We start from the raw sequence: 16,417 nt of genomic DNA on the forward strand, positions 1-16,417 counted from the left end.
CTTATTAACTCGTGTGTTTCGACTTTGCGGTGCGAGGAATTTTACCTTTGCAAAGAAAAGAGGGTGTTGAAGGAACGGTGTGAAGAAAACAGCATAAACAAAATTAAAAGGGCCTTGTCCGGGGCACTTCAGAAAATCTTGCTTTCTAACGTTTATTTTGCATTAAAAAATGTGCTAATTATGTGTCAGTTTTACCTGTTCATTATAGCAGGTCCCCGAGGACCGTGGTTTGGCACAGTTGGCTCTCCAGACATTTTGCTGAGTCCGACAGGCCCCCGTGTTAGTTCCCCTGAGTGCACCCTGAGGCAGGGACAGGAGGAAGCAGCAGAAGGGGGATGCGCTGGGGGAGTCGCTGAGTGGGTTAGTGCTGTGGGCAGCTGGGGCTCAGTCCCCGCGGAGCTCCGGGAGACTGTGCAGAAAAGGCTTCCACTTTCTCCAGCTGACTCTTAAGCTCTTTATCCGTGGGTTCTCCTTGTGTTGAGGCTTGCTGGGGGTTAGGGATGTTAGCTGCCCGGTGCCTCCCGTCCCACATGGTCCCAGAGGGCTCTGGTGGCCAGAGAGCTTTCAGGGGGAGACTGGCCGGTACGGTCCGGGCAGGTGGAAGGTAAGAGTCCAGCAGGGACTGAAGAGCCCTGGTGGATGTGGGTGGCGGCTAAGCTGCTTTCAAGTCCTGTGCTCTCTACAACACCTGTGGCTTCTGTTGGTACTCAGCAAACATTTTTATTATGCTTTTTTTTTATTAACTTGTTTTATTGTTCATTTTTAAAAATTTACATCCAAATTAGTTAGCATATAGTGCAACAATGATTTCGGGAGTAGATTCCTTAGTGCCCTTTACCCATTTAGCCCATCCCTCCTCCCACAACCCCTTTAATAACCCTCTGTCCTCCATATTTAAGAGTCTCTTCTGTTTTGTCCCCCTCGCTGTTTTTATATTTTTTTTGTGTCCCTTCCCTTATGTTCATCTGTTTTGTCTCTTAAAGTCCTCATATGAGTGAAGTCATATGATTCTTGTCTTTCTCTAATTTCACTTTGCACAATCCCCTCCAGTTCCATCCGCGTAGTTGCAAATGGCAAGATTTCATTGTTTTTGATTGCCGAGTAATACTCCATTGTATATATAAACCACATCTTTATCCATTCATCCATCGATGGACATTTGGGCTCTTTCCATACTTTGGGTATTGTGGATGGTGCTGCTATAAACATGGGGGTGCATGTGTCCCTTCGAAACAGCACACCTGTATCCCGTGGATAAATGCCTAGTAGTGCAATTGCTGGGTCGTAGGGTAGCTCTAATTTTAGTTTTTCGAGGCACCTCCGTACTGTTTTCCAGAGTGGCCGCACCAGCTTGCATTCCCGTCTATTAATATGCTTTGATGCGTTTTGCAGATACATTTGCTAAATGCCCTCCGTGGGGAGTTCTTATCTTGGAGATTCCCTCTTGTGGTTCAGTCTCAGAAATCGGGACAGGGTGAGAGAGAGGAAGGGCTGTGGAGGGAGCCAGGCCCATGCAGGCTGAGAGAGGTTGATGAGGCCGAGGAACATCAGGGGACCTCGGGTGCAGCTCTCAGTCACGTGGAAGGGGTCATCGCATGTCTCCGTGAACCGATGGCTGGAGCAGGGCAGGAGTCTGCTTATCCTCGTAAGAATGAAAGGGTTGGCAAAGTTTAGTCTGCTTGTGCTAGATAGTCTAGTTGTGATAGTAAAGTGGTCAGATTTTAGACGGAGGTGGGAAGGCTAGGTGGTGCTGGAAATGGATCATGTAACTGTTTTGGGAAGGGCAGGGTCTTCTTATGTATTTGGAGGCAAAACTTGAGATGAGCATCGTGAGACCTGGGTAGAACAGACAGTTGGTACGTGTGTTGTGATATGGTGCACCTGGAGGCAAAAGCCCCAGGTAGAGTCTGAAGTTCAACCTGTTTCATCTCCAGGAGGGGATAGGTAATTTATCAGGCTGTGAAGATTTAGAGGGGCAGATGTATTTGCCACAAAGCACTCCTATCCTTTTTTTTTTTTTTTTTTTTTATGGTGGAATATTTTTAAATGTTTACATTTAATAAAATGCTTTTAGGGGCGCCTGGGTGGCGCAGTCGGTTAAGCGTCCGACTTCAGTCAGGTCACGATCTCGCGGTCTGGGAGTTGGAGCCCCGCGTCAGGCTCTGGGCTGATGGCTCAGAGCCTGGAGCCTGTTTCCGATTCTGTGTCTCCCTCTCTCTCTGCCCCTCCCCCGTTCATGCTCTGTCTCTCTCTGTCCCAAAAATAAATAAACATTGAAAAAAAAAATTAAAAAAAAATGCTTTTAATAAAATCATGCAACCCAATATGATTATGCTATTTACAACATCATTGGAGGTCTTATAAAAATGTTAATTCAGAATATAAATGGGACACACATCTTTTTAATTTTGTTCTTAATCAAAGTAAAATAGTGGTAGTAAAATATAACTAAAAATGTCCTAAAGAAAAAAAAAAACAGTCCTCCTTCTCCCATATCCCACACCAGCTTTTTAGAGGCAGGCACTTGAGAGGTTTTTGGTTTCCTCCTATAGCACCATATTTAAAAAAAATACACTGCTGTTTCTTGGGCAGTATTAGATGTTCCATATTGACTTTGTGATCCAGTTGATTGAATTTCCGTACTTATACCCCTCCCTTTATCCAGCTCCCTCTTATTTTCTCAGTAAAACTATATCACAATTTTTGGTTAAATCCTTTGTCAATATTTACATCATTAGGACTATATATATATCATTTACAGCAGAGCCAAATTGTATACCATGATTATATTTACTTCTTGTACATTGTTCTTTGCCTAGAGGTCATAATGGCCTTTAAAAATTTTTGCTCAGTGCTTTATCTATTGCTTATTTCTCCTAAAGATTCTACTAGATCTGTCAGATACCTATCAATATTTGCCAAACAACTCAACAGGAAAGGTACTTGAAGTTTCGTTTTCCCCTCTGAGACCTCTTTCATTCCTGCTCTGATTGGTTTCTGTTAGGCGGGTCCTGGGATTTGACCACAATCTTGATTGCATTCCCTTTTCCATAGGGGTCATATCTTTTTTCTTACCTTTTTTTTTTTCTTTTCTTTTTTTTTTTTTTTATTTTTTTTTGCTGTAGCACATCCTATAGTAGCTTCTTTATTTTTTAAATTCTTTTTAAAAATTTTTAAAAATTAAAAACAATTTTTTTATTTATTTTTGAGAGAGAGAGAATGAGAATGCAAGCAGGGGAGGGGCAGAGAGAAGGAGACACAGAATTGGAAGCAGGCTCCAGGCTCTGAGCCCAAATTCACCAACTGCGAGATCATGAACTGAGCCGAAGTTGGATGCTTCACCGACTGAGCCACCCAGGCACCCATAGGAGCTTCTTAAAAAGTATATTTTTGAGTCGTTGTTTGTGTGAAAATAATTTTATTCTTGTATTCTTGGTTGACAGTTTGACTAGGTAGAGAATGGTAAAGTGAAATGAACGATGTCTCCAAAGTGAGAATGTGTCTGTTGGTTTCTAGGTAATGAAATGTGATGCCACTTAATCTTGTTTCTTTGTCGGAGACCTGTTCCCCTCCCCCCATGCACCTGTTGCTCGTAAGTCCTGAGCGGCCCTGGGCTCTGGTAGTGAGCCCTCCCTCCTTGTCTGCATTCCCCCTTTCAACCTGTTGAGGTTGTAACTCCGGTCAGGTGCCCTTTTCCACCTGCCCTTGTCTCCTAAGAATTTGTTAAAAGCTTTCATGAGTTGGTGTTGTCGCTTGTTCTTCATCTCTAGGGGGTTGCAGCCTCTTTGTCTTCCATAATTCCTTTCCTTCTGTTGGTAGAGTTGACTCACTCTGTCCAATTAGAAATTCTTTTACCAGAAGTAAAGGAGAACAGCCTGGAAATTCCCCAGGAAAATAACATATTCGAAGTCTTTGGTTTAATAAGTAAATAAGACTTTGGGTAAGACAAGAGTGTAGCAGAACAGGGTAAAGGAAAAGAAATGGAAGAAAGAAGGAAGAGGGCTGAGAGAGAATATACCTCAGTGAGGGACTTTATAGCAGCCTGTCAAGAGGAGAAAGAGTTGAAATGTAGGCCTGTCCTGTCCAGTGTAGACTGCTCATCTGCTGTAGGTTAGGGAATTGTTATTGATAATGGATTTATCAATAGGCCATTACTGTAGCATCTTTATCAAGTGCTATTACCTAGAACAATTTTTGTGCTTGTTGGCCCCAAAGGGCCCTAAGGACACAGGACTGTAAAACAAAGGACATTGATTATGCAAAACAAATCCTATCCTGTCCCAGGAAAAGTGCCAACCCTCCATCAGAGGAATACCATTGGCATCCTGGAAGATGAAATGCAGGGTCCAGTGGCACGTGGACGTGCTGTATGAACTGAAGACTGGAATCTGTCCTGATGGTTAAGGGCCTTTCCCTTTTTCATCTTGTCCCTTACTTTTTTTTCTTCCTTCACCACTCCTCTGGGAATTGGAAGGTTCTGAATGAATGAGAACCAGAATAGCTTGTTGATGTAGCTCTAAAGGTAACCATTATGGCTTGTTTGACTATGGTTTCCATAATCAAAGTATTTCTTGCCCATTTTCAGGTGGATCAAGGCCACAGAGTTAGAAGAAAAGCCTAAACTCTGGAAATAGTCTTGGTCAGCCAGGAACCTCTGAGTTTCCATCTATCCACAGTCTGTCTCATGCCCAACATTCTGAGGACACCCCTGACTCTTTTCCTTTAATGATCTTTTTAAAAAAATTTTTTTTAAGTTTATTTTCATTTATTTTGAGAGAGGCCAAGACAGCATGAGTGGGAGAGGGCCAGAGAGCCGAGGAGACAGAGAATCCCAAGCAGGCTTTGTGCTGTCGGTGTGGAGCCCAACGTGGGGCTCCGAACTCCTGAAACCGTGAGATCATGATTTGAGCCAAAACCAAGAGTCAGACGCTTAACTGACTGAGCTACCCAGGTGCCCCTAATGATCTCATTGTCCCTTTGTCTTAAGGTCCTTGAGCATATCCCAAATGTCCCACCTGTCTCAGCCTGCTTTTCCTCTCTCTTGATCTGTCAGAGAGGTACACAGAAAAATAGAAATTATGCCCAAGTTGGAGAAGAGTGCTGTTTTAGAATCCAATGAGGCAGGGAGAGCAACATCATGATTTGCTGGCTATTCAGGTGACCAGGAGGCTGTCTCCTTCCTTGTCCTATGACTAGTGCCAGGGCCAGGGTGTCACTGTCTGTTATTCTGAAGATCCCCTGACCACCGTACTGTGTTGGTCATCCTTCAGTAGCCATGGCAGCAGATGGCAGGAGCAAGAGTGGTTCCTTCTCTCCGCCCCCGCACATCATCCCCTTGAGGAGTCCAAGGGGGAAGTGCTTGCATCATGTAGAAGAGAGTGCAGTTGTTCGGGGTGGTGCACCTGCTTCAGAGGGATGTGGAGTCTAATCCCCTTGTCTACACTAGTGGCTGCTGTGAACTCCAGCACACCCTGAACTTCTGACTCTTCACTTCTTGGCTGTATAATGAGGGAGCCAGAGAGTCCTGCAATCTTTTGATCTAGAACGTACTATGACATTATTGGCAGAAATATATGTTAGAATTGCATGCTGGTTAACCCTTTCTTAGAGTGAGGTTAAACATTGTTTTTAAAAGTTTCAAAGCGATGGACTTCCATCTCTATGGATCCATTGTAGTCTGATAATGAATATCGAATATCAAGGAGCAACGAGCTTTTTTGCCCCCCTGACCTCTTTTTTAACATTGCCAAACATTGTCCTCTAGACCATCAGCTCTGTTTCTTTATTTTACTATTTTTTCAAGATTTTATTTTTAAGTAATCTCCACACCCAATGTGGGGCTTGAACTCACAGCTCCGAGTTCAGGAGACGCATGCTTTGCCACCTGAGCCCGCCAGCACCCGTTTCTTATTTTAGAGATCCCTCCCAATATGTGCCTATCCACATTACTGGAAGAGGGAGTTGATCACATTTTGTTTCCCTGGCACCTAGCACGGTGCCAGGCATGTGATAAATATTTGTTGAATTGATGCCTACCGTATGGTGTTCTAAGTATTGTGAATGTTTGAAATTGCATCAAAAGCAAGGTAGGGATAGGAGTATTGTATTTTATTTTTTCTAAGAAGAAATGTGAAATAAGAACCTTTCAAAGATGATTACAAAGCTGCTTTCTTTCTCATTACTCATCACTTTGCTCCTCCCTAGAATTTCCAGTCCGATTATCTCACCCAACAGTCAAAAGGGAAAAATACAAAAAGAAAGCTTCCAGAATTACCTAGTATACTTACTTTTCTTCCCTGCCCCCCTCCCCTTTTTTGGTCCTTTATGTGCTTTGGTTTGTTGGATAACCAAGGATAAAAGGACTATCTGAGGCCCCCTATCAGGATGTTAATTAGTTGTTTCTTGTCAAAGGAATTTAAAAATACTTCTGAGAAAATGTCTGTGTTTGATTTAGAAGAGAACTTCTGTCTCAACCCCTCTTTTGTTACTTGACATTTTCAGGTGTCTCCATTTAGCTCAAGAGGTGTTAAGACATTTAAAGAAGTTCAGAAACCAAAAAAAAATTTTTTTTTAGTATACTTTAAAACCTATATGCCATACATCAGGAAGAGAAAGTATGGCTATAAAATCTGGGAAACAACTGAAAATAAGCTCTGCTCCTTAGCTACTCGGAAGGATGTGAAGTCCGGTGTCCCATATACCGCCTGAAATATACTGGAAAATAAAGTTGCTTGCTGGTTTAATTATAGCTGGCATTTGCGACCCTCCAGGTGAAGGAGGTCAGTTTGCTGGAAAATTTCTCTTGGCACTGGAAGCTCAGGAAATAAGATGGGACAAGAGATGGAGTTGTACTTAACTGTTATTTCTCATGGACCCACAAGTTACTTTCCCTTTGTTAGTAGACATTGTATCTGCCAAGTGGAGGTCGCTATGCTTGGTGAAGAGTGCTCCCTTCCTTAAAGGGCTTTGGGTTAATTGGGAGTGGGAAAGGAGCAAGACATTTATTAGGGGATGACAGATTTTGTGGAATGAGGGATCAGGACACTAAGAATGCAGGGGAAGGAGACGCCATCTTGAGCTGGAGTGGAGAAAGAGGACCTTAGAGGAGGTGTGCCTGACAGGACACCTGGTATGTGAGTGAGTGGAGAAGATTGGCAAGAACATTCTCAGTGGAGGAATAGCATGAGCCAGAGCTCAAAGACGAGCAGTGTATGGGCAGCCTGGATAGATGGGTGGGGTGGTGGTGCATGTAGGGTATTAAGAAGAGAGGAGGCAGGAACTGATGTGTGAATAGCCTTGGAGATGTGCTGTCTGAATCTGGACCATCTTTCCCTGAACCTAATCCCCTTTCTACTTCCCTTTCAACACCTTCCACTTTATTCTGGGTATACACGGAAACCCCTTGGGAAAATGCTACTATAGCAATGAGCAGCCAGTGATGCTCTGATCAAGGAAATGACCTGTCCTGGACCGTGGTTATATAAGAACTTAGTTTGTTTTGTCTTGTTTGTAGTGGCAGGCTTTTTATGGACAGTGGAGATGCTGAGTTGGATTAGTGGTTAGTGTTTAATTCACAGGGTCAGGTGGGGTTCTTGGTCAAGAAACACCCTGGGGAATTTTGAGCTTGAAGTCACTGGTCATCCCTGAGAAGGAGCCCCTTGTCCTCTTTGGTATTCCCCACCAAAGCGTGTGTGTGGGGCGAACCCATATACTTGGTGAGCAGAAAGTAGGAAGTATGAAGCAGGCTTTAGGACCAGGCAGATTTGTCTGATGCAGCTCTACCACCTTCAGCCCCCGTGACACCAGAGCTTCACAGGCCACCGACCACGAAAACCAGGGAAAAACCTTGAGGGGAGAAGTGGGGTATGACTTGTCAGCTGCCCCAGCTTCTCCTCATTGGACATGGTGGCCACAGGCACCAGGGAGTTGTCTCATTCCTTGGGCATTTGGTTCGCTTACACCCTCTCTTCTACATTGAGTGTAGTTCTTGCCTTCCTTCACTCCAGATTTAGCTTGGAAAGGCTTTTTGATTAAAAACAAACCAAAAAACCCCCTATTTGGTAAATTTGAGTCATGGGGGCGCTATGTTACATACATCTGTAGTGGATGGAATGGTGGCCTGCGAAAGGATGTGGGTTAAGTCCTAGCGCCTGGTACCGACGAAGAGGCCTTATTTGGAAAAAAGGTTTTTGCACATAAAATTGAAGAGCTCATGATGAGGTCATCCTGGGTTTAGGTGGACCCTAAAGTCAGTGACAGGTGTCTCTATAAAGAGAGGATGCAGAGCTATGAAGACACCCAGAGGGAAGGCGTCGTGAACACGGAGGCAGAGATTGGAACGTTGGGATGGAGGGACCACTGGCAAACCACCAGACGTTGGGAGAGTTAGGGATCTATTCCAGAAGGAGCCAACCCTGCCGTCTCCCTGATTTTGGACTTCGGGCCTCCACAACCACGAGAACGTAAATTTCTATTTTATGCCACCCAGTTTATGGTGAATTTGTTATGGCAGCCCTGGGAAATGCCAGCCTCCATGGGGTGGGGCTTGCTCTTGTCTCTGTGGCCCATTCCCCTTTAGCCTCCTGAGTGATTGTCTTTTATTCTGTAGATGTTCTTTTTTCCTTCTCTGTGAGGTTTTTCATAGAGTTAGATGTAGAGTTAGATTTTCCTTTTGTCCTGTATTTTCTGTCTGGGTCTTTTGGCCCTGACCTCTGCCCCTATCTGAGTGGACCCAAGGTGAACCACAGGATATAAAAAGACTTGGTCCTTTTCCTCCTCCAAAGGCTGTGTCAATTCTAGCACACCAGCTACTGCTTCCCTTACTGATTAGGTGACTGTTAATCTGTTCAAACTGGGACACTTTTGAGTGTTAAAGGAGACACTGTTGATACTTGTAACAAGTGTAAACTGAGGTCGTCCCAGATAAACCAGGACATCTGGTCAGCCTTGTTATTGGTCATATCTAGAAACCAAATACCAGTCCCGTTGGGCCTCCTTTCTGGTCTTGTCAGCATTAGTCGGGAATCATTGCTTGCTCAGCCTTAGGAGGAATGAACGCTGCAGTACTGTTAGGAATCCTTGGCCTTCCTGCTCCCTTTTCTCTTGTTCTTTTGTTCTCTCCAGAGGTCGACTTTCTTCTTAGCTCCAGGGTCGGGTCGTCAGACCTCTTCTGTGAGGCAAAGTAGCCCCTGGACGCCTAACTTGTGCCCATTTTCACCACGAAGCGTTTTAAAAATGCAAGAAGATTGGGGCTATTTTGGATGTACCATCAATTAACTTGGGTCTTTTAAAATAAAGCTCAAAGCACGTTAAATATTAATTCATGCCAGAAACCAGAGCAAAGTGTTTGTCATGTTTCATACATTAATACTGCATGGGGCTGCCTCTTGAACCATCTGGAGGGCAGAATCCCGGGGCCCGTGATGAGGGTGGGAGGCAGTTGCTGGAGTTGTTTTGCGATTCCCACACCACTCCACGGCTGAGAGAACAAAGAGTGTTCTGTTGGATGTTCCTCCACAGGGTGGGAGCTGGGCTGTGTTCTCTAAAATTAGCTTCTTTTCCTCTGCTGTTGTCACAAATGAGGAGTCTTCCAGGAGGATACTTGCCATCACAACTGATGACCTAGAAATGTCAACTGCAATTAAACACTATGATCTGAGAGCGATCACCCACGTTGCTCCTCAGGAGAAATGGATGACCGCGCATGAGGTTTTAGTTACTAGATTCAAATTGGGGTCTAAGGTTTCTCCTGTGGAAATCTTTGAACTCCCACAGGGCCACATCAAGAGAAGCTGCCACCAGCTGCCCCAGGGTAATGGGTTACATGGCTGACTGCCCATTTCAGGGATGCCCTTAAGGATGGGGATCGTGTTGTCAGGTTCGTTCATGTGTTCTGGGCACTTAGCGTGGTGCCCAGCAGCTGGGACATGATCAGGAGATGTGTAGTGAATGAATGAACGAACCACTTAGAATAGAAAGGGTCCAGCATTTCCATTCACTGAAGCCATCAGTGGCTGAAAATGAGATACTACACGAGAAATACTCCTGTTCCCAAATGTGCTTCTTTATTTAGCTAGTTGCATTTAAATTCTTAACTTTTTAAGTTGTGGTATAATATATATACAGTAAGGCACAGAGATCCATAGCAAAGAGCTCAGTTAATTTTTTCACGTGCACCTACCCATGTCCCCACCAGTCAGATCAAGATAACCTTGCTCATGTGCAACAAGGCTCCCTTGTGCCCCCTTTCTGTGGGCAGCTCCTGCCAAACGTAACCGCAGTCTTCTATTATCGGATTGGTTTTGCCTGTTCTTGAACTTCATGTAAATGACAGTATAGAGTATGTGGTCGTTTGTGTTTGGCTTCTTTCACTCAATATTATGTCTGTAAGATTCATCCAAGTTGTTAATTGCTATGTAGCAGCAGTTTGTTCTTTTTATTGCAGGGAGCCATCCCATTCTATGAATCCACCACAGCCTATCCGTTCTGTTTGGGCCATTTCCAGCTTTGGCTATTATGAATGAAACTGTGACGAATGTGTTCTTGTACATGTCTCTAATTGTACATGTATTCTCAAAGTTCATGTTTTAGTTATAAGGAGGGAGAGGGGGGAAATAATAATGACAACGGATACTTCCTGAAAGGTGACTGAGCCAGCAATGATCGTAAGTCGCTACGCAAATGCTCTGTAGTCACAGCCCACGTATGCTTTTTATCGCTACATCAGTGTTTCCCAACGTTGGACCTTAACTAGAGAAACCTTTAAAAGCAAGACAACCTCGTAAGTACAAATTGATGGGATCAGTCAGCCCCTGAAATCAGCTAACTTTTTTTGTTTATCTTGCCCCTCCCCACATTATGCCCCTATCATATTACCCCCTACTGTTGCTGTCCGATCGCTAGGATGGGAGCTCGTCAGATGTGGGGCCGAATTCCCCACACCCAGTTCTATGCCTGGCCCTGGTAGACTTTCAAGAAATATTCTTACTTATAAGGGAACTATTCTTTTTTTTTTTTTTTTTTTAATTTTTTTTTTCAACGTTTATTTATTTTTGGGACAGAGAGAGACAGAGCATGAACGGGGGAGGGGCAGAGAGAGAGGGAGACACAGAATCGGAAACAGGCTCCAGGCTCTGAGCCATCAGCCCAGAGCCCGACGCGGGGCTCGAACTCACGGGCCGCGAGATCGTGACCTGGCTGAAGTCGGACGCTTAACCGACTGCGCCACCCAGGCGCCCCGGGAACTATTCTTAAAGATGATTCTTGAGCAGGTTGATTTTGAATCTCCCGGACATTTTGCCACAAAACTGTCTTGGACCAGTAAAACCCAGCCCTTTGGTACTGAGTTGGAATGCCAGTGGCAGCCACCAACATCTACTTCTCTAAGAGAGCAGCTCTCTCAGGTGTTTGCTGGTGTTTTTGTGCCCTTTTTTTCCCTGTTAACCTGATGTTAAGCAGTTTAAAAGTTTTTTTTTTTTAAAGATTTTAACTAACATACAATATCTCAAGCGTTCTGTTTGTGTGTTGAGGGTTGTACCTATCACCTCAACAAGAAGCAGACCATTTCTATCACCCCATACGTTCCCTCCTCCATTGGCCACCTCTCCCCAACTGTAGGCAACGACAGATCTGACTTCCTTCAGTACAGATTAGTTTTGCCTGTTTTGGACCACATATAAACAGAAACGTGGTGTGTGCTTTGTTGTGACCGGCCTCCTCTGCTTATCGTAGTATTTTGAGATTTACCTTTGTTGTGTGTATTTTTGTTACTGGGTAGTATTCCATCGTAAGAATAGCTCACCCTTCGTTTGCTTTGTAATTGATGGACTTTTGGGTAGTTTGTCCTTTTTGGCTATTTTTAAGACCGTTTGGTATTACATTTTTGTGCCAGTCTTTTTGTGGAAGTAGATTCTCATTTCTCTTGGATGAATAAATATCTGGGGGTGGGCTTATTTGGTAAGTGTATGTTTAACTTGATAAGAAACTGGCATTTCTTCAAAGTGATGGAACCACTTTACGCTGCTACCAACAACATATGGGTTTTGTAGTTCCTCCACATCTTTACCTACATTTGTTATTGTCATGGAGCTATTTTAGCCAGCTCTAGTTTCTCTGACATTTGTTTTAGGCAATTCTGCATCTCTCTCTCTCTCTCTTTTTTTTAATTTTTCAATATTTATTTACTTGTGAGAGAGAGAGAGAGAGAGAAAGAGAAAGAGAGAGTGAGTGAGTGGGGGAGGGGCAGAGAGAGAAGAAGACACAGAATCCCAAGCAGGCTGCAGGCTCTGAACTGTCAGCACAGAGCCCGACGTGGGGCTCAAACCCACGAACTGTGAGGTCATGACCTGAGCTGAAGTTGGAGGCTTAATCGGCTGAGGTGCCCCAACAGTTCTGGGTCTTTAACATCTAGCTTGAGCCTCCATTCACAGCACTAGGAGCTTTTTTTTTTTTTTTTTTTAACATTTATTTATTTTTGACAGAGGGAGACAGAGCAGGAGCGGGGGAGGGGCAGAGAGAGAAGGAGACACAGAATCTGAAACGGGCTCCAGGCTCTGAGCAAGTGGTCAGCATAGAACCTGCAAGGCTTTTTTTTTTTTTTTTTTTTTTTTTTTATTTTATTTATTTATTTTTTTCTTTTTTTATTTTATTTATTTTTTTTTTTAATTTTTTTTTTTTCCAACGTTTATTTATTTTTGGGACAGAAAGAGACAGAGCATGAACGGGGGAGGGGCAGAGAGAGAGGGAGACACAGAATCGGAAACAGGCTCCAGGCTCTGAGCCATCAGCCCAGAGCCTGATGCGGGGCTCGAACTCACGAACCGCGAGATCGTGACCTGGCTGAAGTCGGACGCTTAACCGACTGCGCCACCCAGGCGCCCCTTTTTTCTTTTTTTAAAGTGACAAGGCTCAGATTGCCTTAGGGCTTCCTAACCTGAACCCTTATTGTACTTTTGTTTGTTTCCTTCTTGAAAAAAGACTTTTAACTCATTCCAGTTTTCCTGTTCTTGTTTGTGAGGTCTGAAGTTCCAATTGAGCTTTTAAGGCTGGACCACCATTTGCTATTGGATTTTTGGCTTTAACTACATTGAACTAGAAAAACAAACTCTTCAAGAGTAAGGATGTTGTCTGACTTAATTGTCCCCCCTCGAGTTTCCAGAACAGCACTGCCACATAAGAAGTATTTGTTTAATGAATACATTTAAACTATGGAAGCGAACATAATACACTGTAATCAACATTTAGAAATTCATTAGGGGTTTCTAATAGTGCCAGAGTTTTTTTTTTTTCTTTGTAAAATCAAAATGGAATATAGTTTGGTGAAAAGGGTATGGAAGTTAACCAAAGAAAATAGATTAGAATTATTGATGAGTAAAAAAATTTTTTTTGTGAGCACCTGAGTGTCTCAGGTGGTTGAGCGTCTAACTCTTGATTTTGGCTCAGGTCACGATCTCGTGATCATCTCATGAACCGTGAAATTGAGTCCCATGTTGGACTCTGTGCTAACAGCATGGACCCTGATTGGGATTCTCTCTATCTCTCCCTCTTTCTCTGCTCCTCCTCTGCTTGTGCATGCTGTCGTGTGTATGCTCGCGAGTGTGTGCTCTCTCAAGATAATAAACATAAAAAAAATTTTGTGTTGGCACAGTATTTGATTGTCCATGTGGTATGATAGAAGGGGGCTGTTGAAAGTTTCCATTTTACAAAATCTTTCTCCCACCAGATTGGCAGGACTAAAATATAAATTAGTAAAGATTTGTTTCTTGGCTAAGGTATTCTTATTTTCATGAGCTCTCTTTTAAAATTCAAGATTTTAAGGAAGAGCCATATGCATCCTTGTTGAGAATTAGTTTAACAGACTACTCCTTAGTTCCTTCACCACGTCTGGGGAAGCAAGACCCAGGAGAAGGCTGGTGCAATGCTTTGTTTCCTGAGAGTGAGGGTGGGGAGGGATGGGGGTAGGGTGTTGGGAGGGTAATTAATGTACCTGCGTGTGCTCTGGCATGTGAATGTGAGTTAATGTTGAACTTGAAAAGCAGAGTGCAGTAGGGCAGGTATTGGGGGGAAAACATGACTTCTGTCCAAATTTTGTCTGTTAGGCTGTTAAAGATCAGATTTACATATAGAAAGTATAAAAGCCATTCCCTACTTTCTTTCATTGCTAAAATCCCATACAAAAGATGATTTCTATGTTTTAAGGAAGGTTTTGTTCTCAGAGATAAAACAAATTAGGAACGCTTAAGTTTTATCTCTTAGACCTAATCTGCAAGGAAATATTCTCGGTCTTTAATTTGTTCTTTTCTTTCACAATTAATCCCACAGTCCGCTTAAATCCATGACTAATCCAAAGATGCATTTAGTTTCATATTTAGTCTTCCCTTCCCATCTGCCTAGTAGTTTCCGTCTCTGCCCACGTGTGTTTGAGACCTCCAGTATTTGATCTTCATGTTTCGTTTCTCATTGACTTCTATAAAAGGAGTCTATCTGGAATATAATAAAATATCCGACAGTTGTACACACACTGCTAAATAAAATGGCTGTACTGAGGACGCTGTGCTGCTTTTCTTGCTTCCTACCACACTCCGAATACGATCCTTCTCCTTCCTGGAGAGTCAAAGCCTGAGCGGCTTCCTGCCCACTCTGCCTTCTTTCCCACCACCCACCCTGTTGTCCACAGCACTTCTGGCATGCTGGCTCCCTCTGTTCTGTCCTGCTGGACGGGGTTTTGCACATCCTGTTTCCTCACCTCTGAACACTTCTCTTGCGTGACCTAGAACCTTCAAGTCTAGGCTTAAAGTGAATCCCCGGTGAAGCTTTCTCAGACTGATGCTTCTCCCCATTTATTTCTTTTCATTCGTAGACTTTGATTTTTTAGAATAGATTTTATTTTTTTTTAAGTGTTTATTTTTAAGAGAGCATGAGAGGGGAAGGGGCAGAGACGGAGGGAGACAGAGAATCCCAAGCAGGCTCTGCACTGCCAGCACCGAGCCTAACATGGGGCTTGAACTCTCAAATTGTGAGATCATGACCTGAGCCAAAACCGAGAGTTGGACGCTTAACCGACGGAGCCAGCCAGGCATCCTTTAGGATAGATTTTAAAGAAAACCTGAGCTGATAGCACTGAGTTCTTGAATAGCCCCTGCACAGTTTCCCCTATTCATATTAGTGGGGGACATTTTCGACTAATGAAACAATATTAATAACTATATTAACTCCACATTTTTATTCAGATTTCCTTAATTTTTGTCTGATGTCCTTTTTCTGTTCCAGGGTCCCATTCAGGATATGACATCACATTTAGTTGTTTTGTCTCCTTGGGTTCTTCTTGGCTATGACAGCTTTTCAGACGTTCATTGTTTGTGATGACCTCGCCAGTTTTGAGGACTGCTGGCTAGATGTTTTGTAGGATGCTCCTCTGTTGGAACTTGTCAGAATTTTTTCCCCCTCATGATTGGGCTAGATAATGGGTTTGGGAGGAAAAAATCATGTAAAGTGCCGTTTTCATCATAGCATGCTAAAGGCACATCCTGTCAGTGTGACTTATGACTGTTGATGTTGACCTTGACCTCCTGGTTGAAGTAGTGTGTGTCAGATTTCTCTACCGTAAGTTACTCCGCACCCCCACCCCGCCCCCGCCTCAACTGTCCTCTTGGGAATGATGTGAGTAGACATAGCCCACAGCTGAGGAATGGGCAGTTATGCTCCCCTTCCTTTGGGGAGGAGCATCTACATAAGTTATTTGGAATTCTGCGTGAGAGATTTGTTTTCCATTTATTGATATATTCAGTCATTTACTCATCCATGTAGACTCAAGTATATTTCATACTTTGGGTTATAATCCAGTGTGCTTATTTTTTTCCCCCAGTTCTACCTTTGACCATTGGGAACTGTTTCACTTGGCCCTTGTGTCTTTTTGACCTTGTCTGGTCGATGTGGGCATTGACTTAGTAAATTATCTTTGAGCATCTTCTTAATTTCTGACACCACAAAATGCTCCAAGGTAATCTTGCGTATTTCCTGTCCAGACCTAGAATCAAATATTTCTCCAAGGACCCTTGGTTCCTTTTACTGGAGAATGGTGTTGAAGACCAAGATTGGGGTGCCAGTGTGCTCCTTGCTACTGGAATATTCCCCATGTATTTTTATTACTGTACCCGAAACTTTCATTAGTAGCATGAATTATATAGTATGTTATTTGCTTTCTTGTCTGTCTTTCCCACCTGTATTGTCTGCTCCATGAGGTCAGACATTGTGCTTCACCCATAGTGCCTGATGCATAGTTGACCCTCAAGAAACATTTGTTGAGTGAGAGAATAAGTGAATGAATCTTGGCTGGAAAGCAGGACTTTGATCGAGAGCTTGAATGTTCATTCAACAGCTGTTTAAAGCCCATATTCCATATGAGTGGTGGTTCAGACTA

At 43.4% G+C, this 16,417-nt stretch overlaps 1 protein-coding gene across 2 annotated transcripts in view; it reads left to right on the forward strand.

The window, feature by feature from the left end:
- Positions 1-16,417, forward strand: part of TMEM178B (transmembrane protein 178B) — a 360,053-nt gene that overhangs the window by 46,436 nt on the left and 297,200 nt on the right. The gene's annotated exons all lie outside the window — the stretch shown is intronic.

Source organism: Leopardus geoffroyi, chromosome A2 (genome assembly GCF_018350155.1).
Source record: "Leopardus geoffroyi isolate Oge1 chromosome A2, O.geoffroyi_Oge1_pat1.0, whole genome shotgun sequence".
Taxonomy (NCBI): Eukaryota; Metazoa; Chordata; class Mammalia; order Carnivora; family Felidae; genus Leopardus; species Leopardus geoffroyi.